This window comes from Vigna unguiculata, chromosome 10 (assembly GCF_037176805.1).
Source record: "Vigna unguiculata cultivar grain cowpea cultivar isolate G323 ecotype 2 chromosome 10, ASM3717680v1, whole genome shotgun sequence".
Lineage (NCBI taxonomy): Eukaryota > Viridiplantae > Streptophyta > Magnoliopsida > Fabales > Fabaceae > Vigna > Vigna unguiculata.
This window is the reverse complement of record NC_140801.1, coordinates 20,562,492-20,575,002: the sequence shown is the minus strand read 5'-3', so window position 1 is coordinate 20,575,002 and position 12,511 is coordinate 20,562,492. Positions and strand designations below refer to the sequence as shown.

Below are 12,511 nucleotides of genomic sequence, written 5' to 3'. Positions count from 1 at the left end.
TTCTTTTTGGGTCTTCAAATTAAGCAAATGGAAAATGGAACTTTCATTTCTCAATCAAAGTATTGTAAAGAAGTACTTAAGAAATTTGGAATGGATACTGCAAAGGAAGCAAGTACTCCTATGGGAACCTCCTGCTACTTAGACAAAGATGAATCAGGAATAGAGGTAAATCAAACTATGTTTAGAGGCATGATAGGTTCTTTGTTATATCTTACTGCAAGTAGGCCTGATATTATGCAATTTGTATGTGTGTGCTCGTTTTCAAGCCAATCCAAAAGAATCACATCTTACTGCAGTAAAAAGAATTTTAAAATACTTAAAAGGAACTGCATGTTTTGGACTTTGGTATCCTTCAGGAGCATCTCCTAATTTGATAGGCTATTCAGATGCTGATTATGGTGGTTGTAAAATAGATAGAAAAAGTACTAGTGGTACTTGTCACCTCTTAGGTAGTTCATTAGTCTCTTGGCACTCGAAGAAACAAGCTTGTGTAGCTTTGTCAACTACAGAGGCTGAATACATAGCAGCTGGAAACTGTTGTGCTCAAATTCTTTGGATGAAACAACAACTAGAAGACTATAATATCTTTTTAAATCACATACCTCTGAAATGTGATAATACCAGTGCTATTAATTTAACCAAAAATCCCATAATGCACTCGAGGACAAAGCACATTGAAATAAGGCATAATTTCCTAAGAGATCACATTCATAAAGGAAATTGTGAGATAGAATACGTGGATACAAAGCACCAATTAGCTGATATCTTTACCAAACCTTTAGCTAAAGATAGATTTTATGAACTAAGAAGAGACTTAGGCATATGAGAGATCTCTTAAATTGCCAAAAACTCGAATTCCTTAAAAATCCGAAAAATAGCGTCAATAATCGATTATCAGACACTCAAAAAAAAATTCCAAAACAATTTGGAATAATCGATTATTTGGGGACATAATCGATTATCCTTAATTTTGAGCCAAAAATCAAAAACTCACTGGAATAATCGATTATCACTTAGGATAATCGATTATCAGCTCGTCAAACTTCATATTTTGCCCAGTTCATGAACCAATAATCGATTATCACCTTAGGATAATCGATTATTACACGTCATTGGACCAAATAAATTCAAAAACTAGTTGTTGTAACAGCTAGATTTGCATCAAATCACATGTATATGGCCGTTGGAGACTCTTCTCTATAAATCTTAGCCATTTTTGTCACTAGAACACTCTTTTCTCTCCATCAAAACTCAAGAAACTCTCCTTTTCTCATTTTCTCAAAAACTCTCAAAAGCTTCCCTCACCTTTACCTCAACCATGGTTGAACCCTCTCGTAGAAAGATTCCTACCCGCAGAAGGACTACATCTCGTGCTTCTCAACCCTCAAATGCACCTAGGACTGCTTCCATTGAAGTATGGATTACGGATGAAGAAAGAAGATCTGAATTCATCACATTGTGGAAAGACAAACCCCTCATCACTCCTAAATTCATCCAGTCTCAATGGTTTGTCAATCGCCATTTCACAATTCAAAATTTTCTGGCTGAACAAGGTGTGAAATTCTTCACAGAGATGCAAGGCACCTACTACCCCGATTTGGTACGAGCCTTCTACTTCAATTACAAATTCAGAGATGGAGTTGGGTTCACAAAGGTAAAAGGTGTCAACATTATTCTAGATAATGATATTTGGGAAAATGTTGCACAATTTCCCATTCATGATGGCACATCTCCAATCCTCACGACTGGCATTGAAGGGTTCAACATAATTTTTGCATATAGATCCTTTATGCGACGCCCAGATCAAGAAATAGGCCGCCAATTGTTAGCCGGACCTCTCAAAATTAATGAGCGTCTACTTCACTATCTCATTGTTTGGATTTTATGTCCACATGGTACAAACCACGCACAGTGCAGTGAAGCAGATCTTATGATCATCTATGCCATGCTCAACCACATTCCTATCTATTGGCCAAACATCATTCTTGACATCATGCTCAAAGCCAAGAGATTGCCTCAATATCCTCTCCTGTATTCCTTGCTCATCTCTCGTATTTGTGAGTACAAAGGGGTCAATGTCTCTGATGAACAATCTCATAAAACCACTAAGGCAAATAAAATTGCAGAAAAATCCTTGAAGCAGATGAAATTTATTCCTTTTGGGAATACCTACATTCACAAGGATGATATGCCTTCCTCGGACAATGAAGAAGAAGAGAATCCTTCCACTGCTTCTATTCCTCCTGTTGACACACATATTGGATCATCTAGTGGTGTTGGTGGCTCATCCTCTTCTTTAGAGGATCACATTTTAAATCTCAACCAGAGACTTGAAGAATTCTTTCTTCTCTCCACTCACAGACATGAAGAAGTCATTAGCTTAATTAGAGGATTAGATTCTAGGATTTCCAACTTAGAACATAAATTTGATAAGTATGATGAAGATGATGACATGAGTCAAGACTTTTAAAAGTCTACATCATAGTTATTTTTTATTGTAATATGTTTTCTAGTTCTATTATTTCTCAAATAAACGTCTCTTTTTATTGCTATTCTTTACCATTGTCTCATTGAGGGGGAGCTTCTCTATTAAAACTTTTTTTCATATGATCAAAACAAGGGGAGAAAAAGTTTAAACGTTTAAACCCAACTGTGCTACCGACAAATGTACTAGTAAGATATTTTGATTGCAGATACTTTAAACATATTGTTTTGATCATCATAAAAAAGGGGGAGATTGTTGGCAAAAGCAATACAAGTCCAAATGCTGAAACAAAATTTTGATGATGATAAAAGAAGCCATGAAAGCCATCTGGAAGTCAATATGAAGACCATGTGTTGTTGTGTTTAAAGTTATCTTGTAAAATGTAATTAGATTAGTTAGAATTAGTATTGTACAAGAAAATTCTAGTATTTCTCGAAAAATCAAGGTGATAATCGATTATCACTTAGAATAATCGATTATCTTGAGCTGAACCATTTTTTTCAAGAAAGCACTGGAATAATCGATTATCACCTCTGATAATCGATTATCTGCTCAAAAATTTGTTTTTCATAAACCACACTAGAATAATCGATTATCACTAGTGATAATCGATTATCCTGGTCAGTTGGGCGCGACTGTTCAACTTTTTGACCTAATTTTTGGAACCTCTATTTAAGGAACCTTAAAGTTACTTCTCAGACACCTTTTTGAGAAGCTAGAGTGCTAGTGTTGTGATTGCAAGAGAGTTCTCTGAGTGTTCTCAATAGAAGCTTTGAAAAACCTAGTGCGGGTAGAGCGATAACTTTTCCTGAGAGGTGTTCTAGGAGATTGAGTGCTGCTGCTGTTGCTAGGAAAGCTAAGGTCAATATTCTCTGTGTGATTTAGAAAAAGGTGTTCATCTCTTGTGCGATTCAGGAGAGGTGTTTTCTTAATATCTGATTGTAAATCTATTACTTGTTAGTGATTTAGTTAATCTCGTTTTTGAGAGATTAACAACTGGATGTAGGGTCTTTTGATCCGAACCAGTATAAATACTTGTGTTCAATCTTCTTCTCTATCTCTTTATTTTATCTATTATTGTGTTTAAAGAAATTAATTATTGATTTAATTGATAAATTTTGGAAAAATTTTAAAGTATTAATTTTATTATTTAAAAACCAATTCAGTCCCCTTTTGGTTTTGTCCACGCGCTCAAAAATTCCGCTGCGCGATACCAACAAAAGTGTGTTAAGATTGGAAAATCTAAAATAAATCTGCTAGAACCATATAATACTGCAAACTTAATCTAGAATGTGAAGTTAAATCATGTTATTAATGATAGGGGGAGCATATGCATATGTAATATGTATGTATGCTTGTGTGCTTTTGCTTGGTTTTATGTTTGGAATATTGGTATCTTGTATGCAAAAGCTTTTTTAGGTTTCTCTATGGATCTTAGCTCATCAATTCAACTCGAGGATGTTGGCTTCATCAATTTAGGGGGAGATTGTGGGCACAAGCAAGCTTGAAGCAAAGAATTGATAAAGCCATGTGCATGAATATCTTAAGTGTTTGATGAAGATTAATGAAGATCCTTTTGAAGATTAAGTTGTAGTGTGTTAAATCTGTATATAACATGTTAAATGTAATGTGTTAGTGTTATATCTTGTTGGTAGGCTATATGACATAAATTAGATGTCTTGTGTGCCTTAGTGTGTCTCTTTTAATCTGTTAAAATAGGTTTTAACAGGTTAAAAGGCTTGTTGTATATAGTTTCTGGTATGAATGCATTCAGTCAGTTGAATTATTTTTCAATCGACTGATTTCACTTAAGTCAGATGAAATCAGCTGACTATATGAAAAATTCAATCGACTATTTTAACTTAAACCATACTATATAAGCTGTGTTTTCGCGAGCAAAGGTGCGATTCTGAGTTTTTGAGCATGAAATTCTGTCACTCATCTTTGGGAAGCTCTTTCCCTGTAATTCCATCTCCACCTAACACTTTTTTAATTCTTTTTACTATTCTTAACAATTTACAATTCAAATAATTGAAAATATATGTGTAAAAATTGCTCAAAATATTCAGATGGGATTAGTTTCTGAAATTTAAAATATTCGATCTCTCGAAAACAATTTTTCAATTTTTTCGTACTACTTTTTACTATTTAAAATTTAAATAACTCATATTTTCTACATAAAAAATGCTCGAAATTTCACAAGAATTTCGTTGGCCAATACTCAAATTGGATTATTGATGTTATGAATTTTGAAAAATTTCGGCTTTTTGGGACACGTTTTCACTTTTCTTACTAACTTTAACTATTTACAATTTAAATCATTGATATTTGAAATATAAAAATTGCAAAAAAAGTTGGCCAATACTAGGATAGTAGTTGTGTTCTTAAATTTGACAAATTCCATCTCCTCCTAATGCTTTTTTAATTCTTTTTACTATTTTTAACTATTTATAATTCAAATAATTGACATTTTATGTATAAAAATTTCTCAAAATTTCATAACAAACAGGTTGGAGGATACTCAGATGGGATTAGTTTCTGAAATTAGAAAAATTCAATCGCTAGGTAACAATTTTTAAATTTTTTTACTACATTTTACTATTTACAATAGAAATAATTCATATTTTCTACATAAAAATTGCTCAGAATTTCACAAGAAACCCTCTGGTCAATACTTAAACGGGATTATTGGTTTTATGAAATTTGAAAAAATTCTTCTTTTTGTGACACTTTTTTAATTTTTTTACTAATTTTTACTATTTACAATTTAAATAATTGTCACCAGTGCAGGAAGGCCTTTTGGCAGTGGTTATTTTTCATATTCTGCACCGGTTCCCGGACCGAGGCATATTGGGGCGAGGCCAAAAGAGGATAGCCTTTGGCCTCAGTTGTAAACCGAAGCCATAGAGCCCCTCTTCTGCCTCGGTTCCCACGTACCGGAGGCCATAGAGTCTCTCTTCTACCTCGGTTGGTAGGTCTAACTGAAGCCATATGTGCTCACGTTTTTACATTTTTAAAAAATTCGCTCATGTTTTGGCCTCGGTTTTAGTATGACCCGAGGCCATATGTCCCTTTTTGGCTTCGGTTTGCGTAGTACCCGAGGCCATATGTCACCATTCTCAACCGCATTCCATGGCACCCACAAATCCGCATGCCTCCCCAAAGCCCTATCCCAATCCCCCACCACCACGACTCCCAAATCCGCTTCCCTCGCCCTCCTCAACATCTCCAAAAAATCTAAATCATCCGAAACCAAAAACAGCCAATCAATCCCTCTACTCATCGAATGCACCATCTGCCTCTTCAACGCCCAATCCACCGCTTGTGGCTTATCCTGCACCGTCTTAACAAACACCCCCGCCCGCCGCAGCTCCGCCGCCAGCCTGTACCCTACCTTCGGAACCAGCAGCGTCCTTGTCGCCTCATTATACTTATGATTCCTGCGCAAAAATTGTTCCTTGAAACAGTCTTGTTTCTTCTTCCCCTTCAGCGACTTCAAGTACTTCGTCAGGTCCATGTGGGTCTTGCACTTGCGCCCACACATCCCGCACGTGTAGGGCTCCGAGGGTGTGACCACACCCTTCCGTTCGAGGATGTCGAGGTTCCTGCGTTCCCGGTGCTCTTCTAGGACCCACTAGGGAGGTGGACGAAGGCATGGCGGTTGGCGTAGGCGAAGAAGTCAGTCACCTTGCCGAAGCGGGAGGCGAGGGTTTTTGGCGAATAGAGGCCCGCATGGGGGCGTGTTGTCGAGGTCCCAGAGAACAATGACCTTGTCGCTTTTGGGGGCGTAGATTCCTTGGGAGTTCTTCACCATGTCGATTTCGATGCAGCAGCATTAGATACGTGGGTAACGCTGAGACGAGAATTTGATGGAAGCAATGTGCCTGCGTTGTGTTTGTGAAAATGCGGAGTGGAAAGTGAAGGGATTGGGTTTGCGTTGTGGAGAAAAAGTGAATATTTGCAGAGAGAAATGGAGGAGCAGCGCGCGCGAGGAAGTAAGGGGGTTCAGTTTTGAGCCCTAATTAAACTATATGGCCTCGGTTCAATTTAGAACCGAGGCATATAACCCCTTTTGGCCCCGGTTCCCTAACACCTGAGGCCTAACATCCCTTTTGGCACCGGTTTTTTCCCAACCGAAGCCTATAAGTCAAAATGAGAATGGCATTTTTGAAAATTTTGGCAACCTTTTTAGCTTTGGGCCTTCTTAACCGAGGCCTAACACCCCTTTTGGCACCGGTTTTTTTGTAACCGAGGCCTATAACTGCTTTTGGCTTCGGGTTTTAGGTGAACCGAGGCATAAAAGTTGCCTGTAATTGTAAAATTGCCACCGCGCCATTATAGGCCTCGGTTTCTTGCCAACCGAGGCCTATAAGGCGAGGTAAAAATGCAATGCTGCACTAGTGTGTATTTTATATATAAAAATTTCAAAAAATTTCACAAGAGACAAGTTGGCCAATCCTAAGATAGGAGTTGTGTTCTTAAATTTGACACATTCCATCTCCTCTTAACACTTTTTTAATTCTTTTTACTAGTTTTAACTATTTACAATTTAAATAATTGACATTTTATGTATATAAATTGCTCAAAATTTCATAAAAAACAGGTTGACAAATACTCAGATGAGATTAGTTTCTGAAATTCATACTTCATCAGATTAGTTTCTAACTTTTACTATTTAAATAATTCATATTTTCTTCATAAAAATTGCTCTAAATTTTACAACATTCATTGGCAAATACTGAAAGGGGATTATTGGTGTTATGAAATTTGAAATCAAGCTAAAATTTTTCATATTTTTTTTGACACTTTTTAAATTTTTTTACTAACTTTTACTATTTACAATTTAAATAATTAATATTTTATATATGAAAATTGTAAAAAATTTCACAAGAAACAAGTTGGCCAATACTAGGATAGGATTGATGTTCCTAAATTTGACTTCCATCTTACGGTAACACTTTTTAATTCTTTTTACTGTTTTCAACTATTTACAATTTAAATAATTGATATTTTATGTATAAAAATTGCTCAAAATTTCATAACAAACAGGTTGGCAGATACTCATATGGAATTAAGTTTGGAAATTTAAAATATTCAATCTCTAGGTAACAATTTTTAAATTTTTCCTTACTACTTTTTACTATTTACAATTTAAATAATTCATATTTTATACATAAAAATTGCTCAAAATTTTACAAGAAATCATTTGGCCCATACTCAAAGGTGATTATTGGTGTTATGAAAGTTGAAAATTTCCTTCTTTTTGTGACACTTTTTTAATTTTTTTTACTAACTTTTACTCTTTACATTTTAAATAATTAATATTTTACATATAAAAATTGCAAAAACTTTTACAAGAAAGAAGTTGGCCAGTACTAGGATAGGATTTTTGTTCCTAAATTTGACAAATTCCATCTCACGGTAACACTTTTTTAATTCTTTTTACTGTTTTTCGCTATTTACAATTTAAGTAATTGATATTTTATGTATAAAAATTGCTCAAAATTTCATAACAAACAGGTTGGCAGATATTCAAATAGGATTAATTTCTGAAATTAAAAAAATTCAATCTCTAGGTAATAATTTTTAAATTTTTTTACTACTTTTTACTATTTACAAGTTAAATAATTCATATTTTTTACATAAAAATTGCTCAAAATTTCACAAGAAACCCACTGGTCAATACTCAAAGGGGGATTATTGGTGTGATGAAATTTAAAAAATTTCTTCTTTTTGTGATGAAATTTTTCACAAAAAAATTTCTTCTTTTACGTTTTACAATTTAAATAATTCATATTTTATATATAAAAATTGTAATGAATTTCAACAAAAACAAGTTGGCCAATACTAGGACAAGAGTTGTGTTTTTATATTTGACAAAATTCATCTTTTAACTATTTTTAACTATTTACAATTCAAATAATTGACATTTTATGTATAAAAATTGCTGAAAATTTCATAACAAACAAGTTGGTGGATACTCAGATGGGATTAGTTTCTGAAATAAAAAAAAATTCAATCTCTAGGTAACAATTTTTCAATTCTTTTACTACTTTTTACTATTTACAATTTTATAAATTCATACTTTCTACATAAAATTTTCTCAATATTTCAAAACAAACCTTATGGTCATTACTCAAAAGTGATTATTAGTGTTATGAAATTTGAAATATTTCTTCTTTTTGTGACACTTTTTTAATTTCTTTTACTAATTTTTACGATTTACAATTTAAATAATTGATATTTGATATATAAAAATTGTAAAAAATTTAAACAGAAACATGTTGGCGAATACTAGGAGAGGAGTTATGTTCTTATATTTAACAAATTCCATCTCCTCCTAACACTTTCTTAATTCTTTTTACTGTCTTTAACTATTTACAATTAAAATAATTGACATTTTATGTATAAAAATTGCTCAAAATTTCATAATAAAAAGGTTGGCACATACTCCGACTACATTAGTTTCTGAAATTTAAAATATTCGATCTCTAGGAAATAATTTTTCAATATTTTCGTACTACTTTTTACTATTTACAATTTAAATAATTCGTATTTTCTACATAAAAATTGCTCAAAATTTTACAATAAACCATCTGCTCAATACTCAAAGGGGATTATAGGTGTTATAAAATTTGAAAAATTTCTTCTTTTTCGGACACTTTTTGAATTTTTTTTTCTAACTTTTGCTATTTAGAATTTAAATAATTGATATTTGAAATATAAAAATTACAAAAAAAAAATTCAGACGAAACACGTTGGCCAATACTAGGATAGGAGTTGTGTTTTTATATATGACAAATTCCATTTCCTCCTAACACTTTTTTAATTCTTTTTACTATTTTTAATTATTCACAATTCAAATAATTCACATTCTATGTATAAAAATTGCTCAAAATTTGAGAACAAACAGATACTCAGATGGGATTAATTTCTGAAATTAAAAAAATTCAATCGGTAGGTAACAATTTTAAAATTTTTTTACTAGTTTTTACTATTTACAAGATAAATAATTCATATTTTCTACATAAAAATTGCTCAAAATTTCACAATAAACCCTCTGGTCAATACTCAAAGGGGGGTTATTGGTGTTATGAAATTTGAAAATTTCTTCTTTTTGTGACACTTTTTGAATTTTTTTACTAACTTTTACAGTTTACAATTTAAATAATTGATATTTTATATATAATAATTGTAAAAAATTTCAACAAAAACAAGTTGGCCAATACTAGGACAGGAGTTGTGTTCTTATATTTGACAAAATTCATCTCCTCCTAACACTTTTTTAATTCTTTTAACTGTTTTTAACTATTTACAATTCAAATCATTGACATTTTATGTATAAAAATTGCTCAAGATTTCATAACAAACAGGTTGGCGGATACTCAAATGCGAATAGTTTCTGAAATTAAAAAAATTCAATCTCTAGGTAACGATTTTTCAATTCTTTTGCTAATTTTTACTATTTACAATTTGAAAAATTCATATTTTCTACATAAAATTTTCTCAATATTTCACAACAAACTCTATGGTCAATACTCAAAAGGGATCATTGGTATTATGAAATTTGAAAATTTTCTTCTTTTGTGACTCTTTTTTAATTTTTTACTAATTTTTACGTTTTACAATTTAAATAATTGATATTTTATATATAAAAATTGTAAAAAATTTGAACAAAAACAAGTTGGCGAATACTAGGACAGGAGTTATGTTCTTATATTTAACAAATTCCATCTCCTCCTAACACTTGCTTAATTCTTTTTACAGTTTTTAACTATTTACAATTCAAATAATTGACATTTTATGTATAAAAATTGCTCAAAATTTGAGAACAAACAGATACTCAGATGGGATTAATTTCTGAAATTAAAAAAATTCAATCGGTAGGTAACAATTTTAAAATTTTTTTACTAGTTTTTACTATTTACAAGATAAATAATTCATATTTTCTACATAAAAATTGCTCAAAATTTCACAATAAACCCTCTGGTCAATACTCAAAGGGGGGTTATTGGTGTTATGAAATTTGAAAATTTCTTCTTTTTGTGACACTTTTTGAATTTTTTTACTAACTTTTACAGTTTACAATTTAAATAATTGATATTTTATATATAATAATTGTAAAAAATTTCAACAAAAACAAGTTGGCCAATACTAGGACAGGAGTTGTGTTCTTATATTTGACAAAATTCATCTCCTCCTAACACTTTTTTAATTCTTTTAACTGTTTTTAACTATTTACAATTCAAATCATTGACATTTTATGTATAAAAATTGCTCAAGATTTCATAACAAACAGGTTGGCGGATACTCAAATGCGAATAGTTTCTGAAATTAAAAAAATTCAATCTCTAGGTAACGATTTTTCAATTCTTTTGCTAATTTTTACTATTTACAATTTGAAAAATTCATATTTTCTACATAAAATTTTCTCAATATTTCACAACAAACTCTATGGTCAATACTCAAAAGGGATCATTGGTATTATGAAATTTGAAAATTTTCTTCTTTTGTGACTCTTTTTTAATTTTTTACTAATTTTTACGTTTTACAATTTAAATAATTGATATTTTATATATAAAAATTGTAAAAAATTTGAACAAAAACAAGTTGGCGAATACTAGGACAGGAGTTATGTTCTTATATTTAACAAATTCCATCTCCTCCTAACACTTGTTTAATTCTTTTTACAGTTTTTAACTATTTACAATTCAAATAATTGACATTTTATGTATAAAAATTGCTCAAAATTTCATAACAAACAGGTTGGCAGATACTTAGATGGGATTAATTTATGAAATTAAAAAAATTCAATCGGTAGGTAACAATTTTTAAATTTTTTTACTAGTTTTTACTATTTACAAGTTAAATAATTCATATTTCCTACATAAAAATTGCTCAAAATTTCACAATAAACCCTCTGGTCAATACTCAAAGGGGGATTATTGGTGTTATGAAATTTGAAAATTTCTTCTTTTTGTGACACTTTTTGAATTTTTTTACTAACTTTTACAGTTTACAATTTAAATAATTGATATTTTATATATAATAATTGTAAAAAATTTCAACAAAAACAAGTTGGCCAATACTAGGACAGGAGTTGTGTTCTTATATTTGACAAAATTCATCTCCTCCTAACACTTTTTTAATTCTTTTAACTATTTACCATTCAAATAATTGACATTTTATGTATCAAAATTGCTCATGATTTCATAACAAACAAGTTGGCGGATACTCAGATGGGATTAGTTTTTGAAATTAAAAATTTTCCTGCAGAGAACAATAAGATTAGTTAGGCACAAGTGTCAGCTTACCCATATAGTCCGCTATCTCCTCGGTTGGCCTCTTCCTATTTGACATATATCGGCTTAGACCCGGGAGAGGTTACCTAGAGAAGGGACTCCGAAGCTTAAGTCAGCCAAAAGCTCTCAAAAAGTCAAATTAGGTGATTGATGAAGTAATGAATGCGCACCTTTAATTCGTCGGGTCCATGTGCATTTCTAGATTATTAATTTTGTTTGCCCACTCAATGGGCTGGGCCTTGGGTTGGGCTATAGGTGGGCCTAGGCTTTGGCCTAGGCCCTTAGTCTCGACTGTTGCGGGCTTTAATTTCATTAAGTATACCAGGGTGGTCGGCTAGGCCAATTACCTCTTTGGCGGCTCATGCCGCTATTCCTAATATGTGGTATTAGGCTGGTTTTAGTGTCTTGGGTTACCGATTTAGGCCGGTTAGGATTAGGTCAGCCTAAGCCGGTTACCTGAATAACTTTGCGTGTAGATATGGTGGACGTTTATTATTATTACTTGGTCAAATTGGCTAGGTGTGGTACAAAAAAAAGTCAATCTCTAGGTAACGATTTTTCAATTCTTTTACTACTTTTTACTATTTACAATTTCAAAAATTCATATTTTCTACATATAATTTTCTCAATATTTCAAAACAAACCCTATGGTCAATATTCAAAAGGGATTATTGGTGTTATGAAATTTGAAAATTTTCTTCTTTTTGTGAGACCTTTTTAATTG

General features: G+C 31.9%; 1 pseudogene; it reads right to left on the bottom strand.

The window, feature by feature from the left end:
* Positions 1–5,498: 5,498 nt before the first annotated feature.
* Positions 5,499–6,314, bottom strand: LOC114171342 (uncharacterized; annotated as a pseudogene).
* Positions 6,315–12,511: the final 6,197 nt, after the last annotated feature.